General features: G+C 42.7%; 1 protein-coding gene and 1 long non-coding RNA gene across 4 annotated transcripts in view; one reads left to right on the forward strand and one right to left on the reverse strand.

Annotated features, from left to right (window-relative positions):
- The window catches only part of LOC147026722 (adenylate kinase isoenzyme 1-like), a 46,710-nt gene extending 44,840 nt beyond the window's left edge, over positions 1–1,870 (reverse strand). The window contains exon 1 of one of the 3 annotated variants that reach the window (XM_085882462.1): positions 1,710–1,870. The gene's annotated coding sequence lies outside the window, so the exon portion shown is untranslated. The remainder of the gene's footprint in view (positions 1–1,709) is intronic. The other 2 variants (XM_085882463.1, XM_085882464.1) reach the window with 2 other exon arrangements.
- LOC147026723 (uncharacterized) overlaps positions 1–12,496 on the forward strand; it is a 60,337-nt gene that overhangs the window by 39,156 nt on the left and 8,685 nt on the right. Inside the window, exon 3 of the long non-coding RNA XR_015058487.1 lies at positions 9,563–9,682. This is a non-coding gene — a long non-coding RNA (uncharacterized LOC147026723). The remainder of the gene's footprint in view (positions 1–9,562; positions 9,683–12,496) is intronic.

Genomic DNA, 12,496 nt, shown 5'->3' on the forward strand with positions numbered 1-12,496 from the left:
CTTAATGGCGATCGTGTAGAGTCGGAAACGGGGAGGGTGAGACGTCCGCTCTTTGCCGATTGGCTAAGGAGGGACGCCATGCCTACATTAGACTCCGCCCACGCACGCGCTTGCTGGCGAGCGCGCGAATAATTCCGCGAGCAGTGTTGTTGCTGTGAGAGCGAAGATGGTGTGGATGTAAAAATCCTAACTATAAAAATAACTCGCAGCGCATGTATGTAATTCCCATTAGACACAGGTAGGGGGCCCTAACTAGAAACGCACACTTATCAAAATAACTAAGCTACGGGGACGGCTGTCTGTGTGCACAAGGCTTCCAGATTCATAACAATATATATATATATATATATATATATATATATATATATATATATATATATATATATATATCTTCTTCTTCTTCTTTCGGCTGCTCCCGTTAGGGGTCGCCACAGCAGATCATCCGTTATGATCCGCATAATGATTTGGCACAGGTTTTACGCCGGAAGCCCTTCCTGACGCAACCCTGGTCGCCTCTTACCACACAGGGATATGATACACCTTTTCTAACCGGGGCATACACCGGGCCCAGTACACTGGTACTCACTTCGCCGACCTCGGAAGGATGACAGGCTGAGTCAACTTCCTGGTGTGTATTAATTCAAGTGGCCAACGGGGCTTGAACTCAGGACCTTTTGGATCCCAAGCCGCTACCCTAACCACTATGCCAACACCAGGCTATATATATATATATATATATATATATATATATATATATATATATATATATATATATATATATATATATATATATATATATATATATATATATATATATATATATATATATATAATCACTCTTTGCTTCGTTTTTTTTGTCATTAGTATACAATGGACAAATATTCTCATGTTACATGATGTAATGGTTATATGTATATATCCTGTCTTGTTTGTTGTCTCCCTCCTCACCTACCTGGTCAATTTTTCGACTTGTCAGGCATGTGGTGGTTTAAAATTACAATTATTTATTACTAACTGGCAGAGATCAGAAATTGGTCAAATGTGTTGAGGTGATCTCAATATTAGCATCACTATCTTTCAGGGACATTTATAGCAATCTCTGTATCCACCTCTGGAGACAAAAGTTGTTGTTTTTTCCAGTGTAAGATTTGTACTTTCGTTTGCCCTTTTCCTTTTTTGATTCGGTGGTTACAGCTGCTATGGAGATAATCACGTAAGCATGTACTGGGGGGACATGTGCAATCACGGAGGGAAATGGATTCACTTTTGGAGCAACTGAAAGCAGAAAACTTGGACCCGAGGGACTTCGTTTGGCCGTTAATGGTAATACCTAAAGACAGTAGTAAGTGCTTCGAGCGTCTTACATTTGGGAATTCTCCGATAAGAATATTTCGTAAAGATCGATTTTGGAATTGCACAGTTTGACTATACAGTATTAGTTATCATATCTTTCATTGATGACTTAACACCTTGGTACATTTCATCACACTTTAACATCCCAATCTCCACGCTATACGATTGACTTGGGTGCGAGTCGAGAGGACAAGGAGTTTTAAAAAGGGTGGAAAGTACTTCTAATTCAGTCTGTGCTTCTTGAATATAACTCTTACTTTACTGTACTGCTATTTCTCTTCATTATATTCTAACACCCATGAACTTCAACTTCAGAGGGTGGGAAAAATGGGAGCATGCTTACAATATCCAATTACCTTGAACTTGGGGAAGTCGAGATGCTTGTTGAGTCTTTCAAATCACCAATATGTCTATGTCTCTGTCTCTGTCTCTGTCTCTGTCTCTCCTTCTCCCTCTGTCGCGCTCTCGCTCTCTCTCTCTCTCTTTCTGCCACGCCTTCGTGAAGGGCGTGGTTGGTGAAGAGCTATTTTTATTCCAGAATAGTCCAGTAGGACAGAACCTTTTCAACAGCAGTGGAAGCAAGGAGAGTTTGGCTGGAGTTCATTGAGGGACAAGCTGTGGTTGGCAGGAAACTTTTACACTATAGGCTGATCATGCAAAATTCCATCAAGATCAAATTTATACCTATTTCCAGACTGAGGTCACCAGTTTGCTTCAGGTTTTTACCTTTTTGGCCATTTTAGGGATGAACTGAAGATTTAAGAATTTTGTTCACGGAGGGGATGGGTGTGGGGGGAATGGTGTGGTTTTTGCACTCCTTTGCATAATTTATTTTTGGGGGTGGGGGTGGGGGGTAGCAGCACACATGCTTGCCAACCCTCAAAACTTTCAAAATACTACCTTTCCAACTGAATAATTGCATTGTATTAAAACAAGTAAACTAAACTTCGAAAGCGGAATGAAGAACTTGTCTTGCTGGGTGAAGACTAGTGTCTATCTGTGTCAGCGGACAGGAAGAAGAATGTATGGAATCAACAGGACGTTGATTGAGGGATGCTAACCGCTGTGGGAAGCAATGAGAAGCTGATGTTTCAGGTATTATCCCTTCGTCAGAGCAAAAGAGGCTCTGATGAGTTTACAACTGAAATGTCAGCTTCCCCTTGCTTCCCATGGTGGTTAGCATCCCTCAATCAACGTTATATTGATTCCATACATCAAACGTAGAAAGTGTTCCTGTTCCATTGCATTTCAGTTCATTTCATTGCAAAATACAATGGAAATGATGTATGTTTGATTAAAATAATAAAAGTGCAGTAAACATCGTTTATTTACAATTTTTGGTTCAATAAAGACGGTGTGTTGGAAAAGGGGGTGGGGGACAGTTGGAAGTGGTTCACTCACTTTATCTGAACTTTTTTACTCCACCTGGATCTGCCTATAATAATTTTGAAGGAGGTACAGATAAGTTATCAGGTCATTGGAAAAAGGCAACACATTGGATGAAGAACAAAAAAGTTTTGATTTTCCTGCGAAAAAAATTAAAGGAGAGGTTTGTGGATGAGGTGAGAAAAAGAGGTGAAGAGGACGGTGTTTTCTGCAAACGTAGCAAGGGGAATGGTTATGCTGGCTTCGATTTATTGGAAGGAAATTGTCTTGGGCCAATTGTGGAAAGTTCAGGAGGTACAGACAAGTTTCTTCTTCACACCTATCCGTGATGTTCTGCCCAAATCGGTGAGCCTTTCTCGGTGGAAAGTAAAAGTAGTGTTTGTGTCCTACACCATAAAAGAGGAATATAGTGTTGGAGTACCTGTGGCATTGGCATGAGGATGCTGTACATTTGTCATAAGTTGCTTGAAATCCTTCAGTGTAGCATTGTGTGCGCAGCAAAAAAAGCAAGAGAGTTCCTGTTCACATTGGAGGATTGTGTTTTGAGGAAGGTGAAAAAACTCTCAGCAGAATGGCAGGGCCGGATTTAGGCATGGGCAAGCTGGGCAGTTGCCCAGGGGCCTCCACAACCAGGGGGCCTCCACATATTTCATGAAAAAAAAATTGTAAGGAAGAATGTATTTGTGAGTGCCTGAATGGTAGTTGGTAGTTAGTGGAACAGATGTAAGATATTCATCTTATCTCATTCTCTATTTTATATAGAAGTTCAGATTCTTTGTTCTTGAAAAATATACTTTATGGCTGACTGTAAATATGTCTTGTCACCTTTTTAGTATTCTAAGGTAAGGTGGGCCTCCACTACTGAAGGCTGCCCATGGGCCACCACGTGTCTAAATCCAGCCCTGCAGAATGGGCAGCAAGCAAATTCAAGAACAGGCTGACGATGTGAAGGGCACAAGCACATTTCGAGTGCAGGATGGTTTTTCCACCAGAAAAACAATCAATACTATCCTAGTTACACCAAGAGATATAATTGAAGCTCAGTTGCACATTCACTGGTTAGAACCTAAGGGGTGTTGACCTTTTTGCGAGGGATTTAAATAGGATGTTGAAAGAGCTGGCCAAAACCTCAGCCAAAGCATCGGCTTGCATTTGGGCAGAGTAACGATGATTGCCAATGACTTATTTTGTTGGATTAGTTATCTCGCCCCCCGGAGGGAGGGAGCGGGACATTGTAATCGTCCGGTTTGTTTGTCTGTCTGTTTATTTGTTTGTTGGATTCGCTATATATGAGATATCCCTTATTTTCGGGTTTTCCGGCTGTCTGTCTGCGTGTGTGTATGTGTGTCTGCAACGCGAGGCTCCACAGCACGAACCAGCGAACCGATTTCGATGAAACTTTGCCAACAGTTGCGATATGTGTTGGGAATGTGCACGTTTGAATTTCGTTGCCAAGCAACCACCCGTTGCTGTACAGCGGACGAAAAACCGCGTACAGTATGTTCAATACTTGTCCTTCAGTTTTGAATGTAGACAAACGAGACTTCGGAATTAAACACTTCGAGATATTTAGAAAATTTTACTCGAGCCGATTTTTGATTGAGGTTTTATTTTTAAAATGGTCGTCCTTCAAAAATCGGGTGTCTATTTGCCGTCATTTAAGGTGTGTATACAGTGTTTGAAAGGAACTACACCGTCGTTCCACCTTCGATCTCCTCGATCCAAACGTTATTGACCAAAGTGAAAAGGATCCAAAATAAATGGAATCACCGGCATTTCTGTCTTTGTGGATTTCTAATAATATAATGTTTTTTTTATTTACCGAAAACGATTCCACGACCCACACACCACCTTCAATTATTTATTTATTTATTTAACGAAAACGATTCCATGACCCACACACCACCTTCAATTATTTATTTATTTACCGAAAACAATTCCACGACTCACACACCACCTCCAAATATTTATTTATTTATGGAAAACAATTCCACGACCCACACATCACCTTCAATTATTTATTTTCTGAAAACGATTCCACGACCCACACACCACCTCAAATTATTCATTTATTGACTGAAAACAATTCCACGACCCACACACCACATCCAATTATTTATTTATTTACCGAATACGATTCCACGACCCACACTCCACCTCCAATTATTCATTTATTTTCCGGAAACGATTCCACGATCCACACACCACCTTCAATTATTTATTTATTTACCGAAAACGATTCCCCACCCACACTACCTCCAATTATTTATTTATTTACCGAAAACGATTCCCCACCCACACTACCTCCAATTATTTATTTATTTACCGAAAACGATTCCACGATCCACACACCACCTCCAATTATTTATTTATTTACCGGAAACGATTCCACGACCCACACACCACCTTCAATTATTTATTTTCTGAAAACGATTCCACGACCCACACACCACCTCAAATTATTCATTTATTGACTGAAAACAATTCCACGACCCACACACCACCTCCAATTATTTATTTATTTACCGAATACGATTCCACGACCCACACTCCACCTCCAATTATTCATTTATTTTCCGGAAACGATTCCACGATCCACACACGACCTTCAATTATTTATTTATTTACCGAAAACGATTCCCCACCCACACTACCTCCAATTATTTATTTATTTACCGAAAACGATTCCCCACCCACACTACCTCCAATTATTTATTTATTTACCGAAAACGATTCCCCACCCACACTACCTCCAATTATTTATTTATTTACCGAAAACGATTCCACGATCCACACACCACCTCCAATTATTTATTTATTTACCGAAAACGATTCCCCACCCACACTACCTCCAATTATTTATTTATTTTCCGAAAACGATTCCACGATCCACACACCACCTCCAATTATTTATTTATTTACCGAAAACGATTCCCCACCCACACTACCTCCAATTATTTATTTATTTTCCGAAAACGATTCCACGATCCACACACCACCTCCAATTATTTATTTATTTACCGGAAACGATTCCCCACCCACACTACCTCCAATTATTTATTTATTTACCGAAAACGATTCCACGACACACACCACCTCCAATTATTTATTATTTAAAGTGGGAGTGGCGTAGGAAAGTGGGCGTGGCTTATGAAAAATATTGTGTGGCTCAGGAGGTGTGGTCAAACAAGAGAATTGAGAGAAGTTTATCGGGTTTTCCGTGTGTGTGTGTGTGTGTGTGTGTGTGTGTGTGTGTGTGTGTGTGTGTGTGTGTGTGTGTGTGTGTGTGTGTGTGTCTGCAACGCGAGGCTCCACAGCACTAACCAACAAACCGATTATTTTTCAAATGGTAGTCCTTCAAAAATAGGGTGTCTATTTACCGTCATTTTTTTATGAGGAGTGCCAGTTGGCAAAATACGCAATAGGAAAAATCTTGCCAGGCAGAGGAACAATTGTATGTGAACCAATACATCTTGGCAATGAATCTTCGTCGGTGGATCGGTCAGAATCAAAAGCATCATATCCAGTGCTTCGATCCTAGCGAATCCCTCGTCGCCTACCGGCTTGTCTGTCTGTCTGTTAGCAACTTTACGGCAAAATGGCTTTAGCAAACACTGAAATTTAATCCACAGGTGGGCAATGAACCTTGACTTTTGGGTCCAATTGGATCCCATTAACTTTTGGGTCCAATTGGATCATAGGTCAAGGTCAAGGTCACAAAAAGATCAAAATCGTTTTTCGCTCATAACCATCAAAAATGATCTGATTTACTTAAAACTCAGCTTATAGTGAACCTTATTCTATTTGTCACTTATAATCCTACCCATTCCTACAGTGAAAAATGCATATTTGTGAAGATCGGTAGGGTCCGAAGTTTTGGGGGTCATGGTCATCGGTCAAAATTACAAATTTTTCATTAAAACGAAAACATGGTTACGAAAATACAACTTTATGGGAAAACGGCTGGCTCAAACACTGTCAAATTGTATCGACAGGTGGGTAATGAACCTCGGACGACCCCATTAACTTTTGGGTCCAATTAGGTCAAAGGTCAAGGTCAGGTCACGAAAAGGTCAAAATAGTTTTTCATTCATAACTTCGTCAAAAATGGTTTAATTGACTTCAAACAAAGACTAAAATATTCCTTATTCTATTCCTTATAATCAACATTCAGGTTAAGGATGTATCAAATTTAAATTTGATCCCCAAAATAACTTTATGCTTTAAATGGGCAGGATTTCTTGTGCCTGGCACCTTTTATTGATCTTGAAATCATTCATATTTATATTGGAAATATTTTTGTATTACAAAGACAAACTTTGTACGAACTTCAGAGTGTACAGCCCTTCGGGACACAATAGACATTTTTTCTTTACAGTACGGGACTTTCAAAATGACGTATGATGTTCATGAGGCTTTTTGCGCATGTGTGAACGTTTTCAGCATATCGCTTCCAGCAACTGAGACACTTGTAACCGACCGGCGTGAGCATCAAATCTAAGTCAAATCATCTTTTAAACATAATTTTCAGCATTTAAATGAAGGAACGACAATTTCAAGATTCATTCATCCATCCATTGGGACCACACTCTGTGCAGAGCGTTGGTGCTGCCTAAGCAGTCTCCTTGGCTTTTGGGCACAATCGTGGACGGGTCACCACTCCATCATAGGATACCAGTAAGCTGGCACTCATTTTGCCGACCTCAGAAGGATGACAGGCAGACTCAACCCCGCCTGTTATTAATTCAACAGCTGAGGGGAATTTTAACTCAGGATCCTTGGATCCCAAGCCCACCACCCTAAACATTAAGCCAACACCAGGCATACACATGGATGGACAACCCGAAAACATAATGCCTCTGGCGACTTTGACGGTGGAAGCATAAAAATAGTAATAAATAAATTATACAGTTATTCTTAATAATAATAAATTTCACAGCAAATTATTTGATGAACGAGATGCTTTTCTAATCCACATTGTACGAATGCCTTTCTTGGACAGAAACATTCCTAAAAAGCTTTCTATGGTACAGGTGAAATAATTATTCCATGAACAGGTAGAACTAGAAGGGCACTCAGTCGAGAGGATACCTCTACAAAGCTGATTAGTTTATGTTTTGTATCCCACTGATAGGCCGCATCTGGATTTGGACCTGAACTAAAATTTAATTGGCTTGCTCTCTTCACCTAACCAACTCACCCACCAAGTTTTGTCCGAATCGTCCATAACTTTTTTTTAATATCTTGCTGCATGTCGTTTTAGCCCTATCACTACTCAATGGTGATGAATCACTTAAATTCTCAGATCTTGACAAAAATCAAATCAATTCTTCCTTGTTATATACCCGACCTGCCCACCAAATTTCGTTCTAATCCGTCCACAATTTTTTGAGATACTTTGTTCACAAACAAACAAATGAAAAATCACTCATTGAGTGACAACTTGGCAAAACAGCACAAATCTGAATGGCAGTCGGTAGTGCGCATACCTCTGCCAGCTGGAACAATTCACGTTTTGTATTCCACTGATGGACTGGATCCGAATCAAAATCAAATCCACTTGTTCTTGTCACCTATTCAACTCATGCACCTTGTTTTGTCATAACTCGTCTACAACTTTTTGAGATCTAGTGATATATTTAGTTTTTGGCCCTATCTATCAATTTTAGAAATTGGGCCTGTGTTGACCTTTTGATCTTAAAATTTATTGGTAGTTGAATTCAGTGACCTGACATGAAAAAGCTCTTCAAATTTCAAGTCAATGGGATGAAAATTGAGGATTTTAGAAATTTGATCTATGTTGACCTCAAAATTAATAGGTGGTTGAGTTCAGTGATGTCATATGCAAATGGTCTTCAAATTTAAAGTCAATCAGATGAAATTTGAGGGTTTTAGAAAATTTGGCTCATATTGGCCTTTTGGCCTATGTTGTTCTTTTTTGGTTGATCGAATTTTATGAAACTTCATTGCGGAACCGTCGCAGGGTGGGTGACATTAATCTCTGAAAATTTCAGAACGATTGGTTGAGCGGTTTGGGCTGGAGGTGAGCGGACAGACAAACACACAAACACACAAACAAACGGAGGTGATCAACATACAGTACTTGTCAAAAATATATATATATATATATATATATATATATATATATATATATATATATATATATATATATATATATATATATATATATATATATATATATTTAAATTTGCCAAGTAACAAAGACGGGTAAAAACAACACCGTCACCTTCGGTGATGGAGGTAATCATTCAGACTGTGAGGACAACCACACACTCAGCATTGAACTTGTCAACAGATTAAAACAAGTAGTGAGACGTTTTACTAACACAAGGAGCTGAAGTTAGAAGATTAAAATAAATTTTCTTGAAGATCATAAAACAACACCAAATAGAATTGGTGAAATACAATACCAATAATAAAAATATTATTAATGAGATATTTATATAAATACATGATTAGATATACTGGCTAAATGCGTTTGTAAAACCGTTTTAAGTGGTTGCTCAGTGATGCATTGCACCATGTAGAAAACCGTTATATATAGCCGTTTGAGTGTTTGAATATTTGAATAACAGTTTGATTGGAGGTAAGTGGGGTGGTTATGCTGGTTGGTGGACATGTATTTAAGGTAAGGTGTGCATGATTTAATGTATTATCATATAATAGTATGTCGGATGAGAGTTGTAACTATGTGATAATACATTAAATCATCTCGTGAGTGGAGTCTGGTTAGTGATGTATTTATGGGTTGACTGATTGCCAGAATGCAACTGATGTTGACTAATCTACTGATGTGGATCAGTGACCAAGGTTGTGGACCTGCCGTTTGGAGAGGTTCTGGGCTGAAAGGATCGAAACCTCGATGAAGAACGGTGCCCAGCTGATGATCCGTGTGGTCAGAAAACCATTTAACTGCTTACAGGTTAAGGTTCTGACTTTATGGAAGGGAATTGTGTTTTGAAGCTTACAATTTAACTTAATTTGAATACAGGAAGTTGTGAAATTAATAGTGGGGCAACTTAGCATAACAATTGTGCATTTTGTGAGGAAAGCACCAAATTTGGCACACGAGTAGCCAAACATATTGTTGCGGATTCGCGCCCGCCGGCGTGCGAACGGCCACGTAACTCGAATCGCGGCACGTCGCCCACCGGACGGACAATCCAGTCGTGACCCTCTCGGACTAACGCCGGGAACTAGTCACGGGTGGACCTTTCGGCCTCACCACGATCGTGCCAATCGGCCCCCCGCGTGGGATAGGGTTGCTCGCCAAATTCGACCTACCTAAGTACCCACACGGAGGGTAGACCGGGCGATCGCACCTCGCCGCAGGTCGACTTCGGACACGGGCCACTTTAAGCGACCCGTTCCGTACTATCGGGATAACCGAGCGGTGTTATTCGTCGGCCTCGACGGTTCGATTAATTATCGGGCGTTTTAGCCCACGACCAACCCTTTACGTGAAGTAAGATGGAGATTCAATAGAGGAAAAGACGAAGCGAAACGGGAAAACAGTTCAACATAAAGCACATTTATTTCACGATGAACGGAAAGCACACATATACAATTACACCAAAAGCAAATGTAAAAGAAGAAGAAACACAATATTACACAAAAAGCAAATGCAACAATGCAGATCTAACCGACTACCGAGCACGCGGCAACACTTATACAGTTTTACTTCACAGACGGCGCCGACAACACATATACCCAAAGCAAAAGAAAAGGACCACCCTCAAGGATGAGGGGGGTAGGCGGGCCTGAGGCCGAGACCGCGTCGGGCCTACCCGTCTGATGATGAGCCGCAAGATGGCGGTGGCGCCCCGACTCTGCGGGCCTCGCGGACAGTGTCTGGTAGGGGGTGGGAACGGGGCCCTCTTCTCGCACTATCTCGGTGCGGGGGCAAACAGGAGGGGGTTGTTGATGCTTGGGGGGGGTGGATATCTCCCTGTCTCGGGTCCCGCGACGAGCGTCTCCACCACGACCTCGGTCGCGCCGCCGGCCTCTCCCTCCGCAGCTCCCCGACTCCGACACGAGCACCCCCTCGACCGTCTTCGCCGCCGCCACCTCTCCACAGCTCCGTCCAACCGCCCTCTCCGTCTCCTCTCTTGACTCGTCCCAACTCTTCACTGGCTCCGAACTCTTCACTCTCTCCCCTCCGTACTGCTCTGTTTGGCGAGCGCGGCCCCTTATATGCCCCGTGGCCTCGCTCCTTCACCTTCGACCCTTTACCTCCGACCCTTCACCTCTAACTGGCTCCCCATTGGACCGAGGAAAAGTGGGCGTGAATGCTTTTTGATCCATGAATTTGCATATAGCGATATTACTCCAACGCACCTGGAGGCGGGGCCAAATCGCCCCACGCTCGCCGATAGGACGGAACAGAAGTGGGCGTGAGTCGTTTTTGATCCGTTTTCTTCGGAAAGGCTGTGATGTTTCTGCCCACGCTGCTCGGTGCGCGCCCTGCACGAGTCCAGTATCGGTGCCCACAAGTGGCGCGGAAATGGCGGTGATGCGATGGTTGCGAGGGCGAGTTGTGACGGTAAAGGTCGTAGCTGTTGTTGTGAAGCGGCGTTGCGGTTGGTGGTTGTTGTGTGATGGCTGTTGAGACGTGGTTGGTGGTGGTAGTAATGGCGGCTGGTCCAAAATAAAGATAGTAAAGAAAAACGGCTATCCTGAAGGGTCGCAGCCCGCATGAATGACATTTATTCCCTCTAAACAACGGGTTTGGGCCTAACTACACATATACTTACAGAGATATCTCACCTAAGGGACCTGAATGGTGGTTTGCGAATTTCGTCAACCACAACACTACCCCCTCCCCTTTTACAGACTCGTCCCGAGTCGTCAAATTTTCGTGTGCCATCATGTGTAGTTTTCCCCAAGTACATTTTACCTACGGATCCCTGAGTGCGACATTCATGGTATTCGTGTCCCCAAAATAAATAACCTGAGGGCTGAGTAACTACCTAAACAAACTCACTCACACGGACGACTTAAATAAAATTGCCGGCGCTAGGACAGACATGCCGGGGGCGCACTCATATTTACAGTACATCTTAACCTTAACTTACAAATTTTACACTAAACCATGGCCCAGGATCAATGAACTCTGCAAAAAGAAAGCAGTTAGCAGGGAGCCAGGCTGCTCGCATGCAGTCTCTGACTCAAACAATGCAGGTGACAGGGAACGTGGCCGGCTGCTCACACGCAGTCTAAGGCCTTCCCTTTTCAACTGAACGCAGTGAACCACAACGGTGCATGGGCTGCACAAACGTAGTCTCCGTGCCAGCTCAAGTGGCACACGCAATGAACACAGAGAATGGATGGATGAATGGTTGGACGCAAACACGGTGCACGGGCCGCCACTGCAGGCCCGTGTTGTAGCTGCCAACAGGGCAGTTCTTGCAGCTTGCAAACTGTTGCTTTTACGATGATCCCGGCGCGCATGGAAATGAACAGGGGGGGGGGGGGCAAAGCAAAATTGAACGGGGCTGGTGAACGTGGGCAGTGGGCATGGCAAAGGCAGCAGGCAAACACAGCCCGCAGAAGAAGGCCGTTGCAGGCAAACACAGCCGGCAGATGAACTGGCCGGCACAGGCCTTGAAGTACCACAGCTGCAGATGATCCGGCCGGCACAGGCCTTGCAGCAACACAACAGCTGCCGATGAAGTGGGCCGGCACAGGCCTTGAAGAAAAACAGCCAGCCGGCAGATGAAGCTGGCCAGCCTTTGCC

This window comes from Eptatretus burgeri, chromosome 5 (genome assembly GCF_056783735.1).
Source record: "Eptatretus burgeri isolate ZD-2024b chromosome 5, Ebu_testis_v1, whole genome shotgun sequence".
In the NCBI taxonomy this organism is placed as follows: Eukaryota; Metazoa; Chordata; class Myxini; order Myxiniformes; family Myxinidae; genus Eptatretus; species Eptatretus burgeri.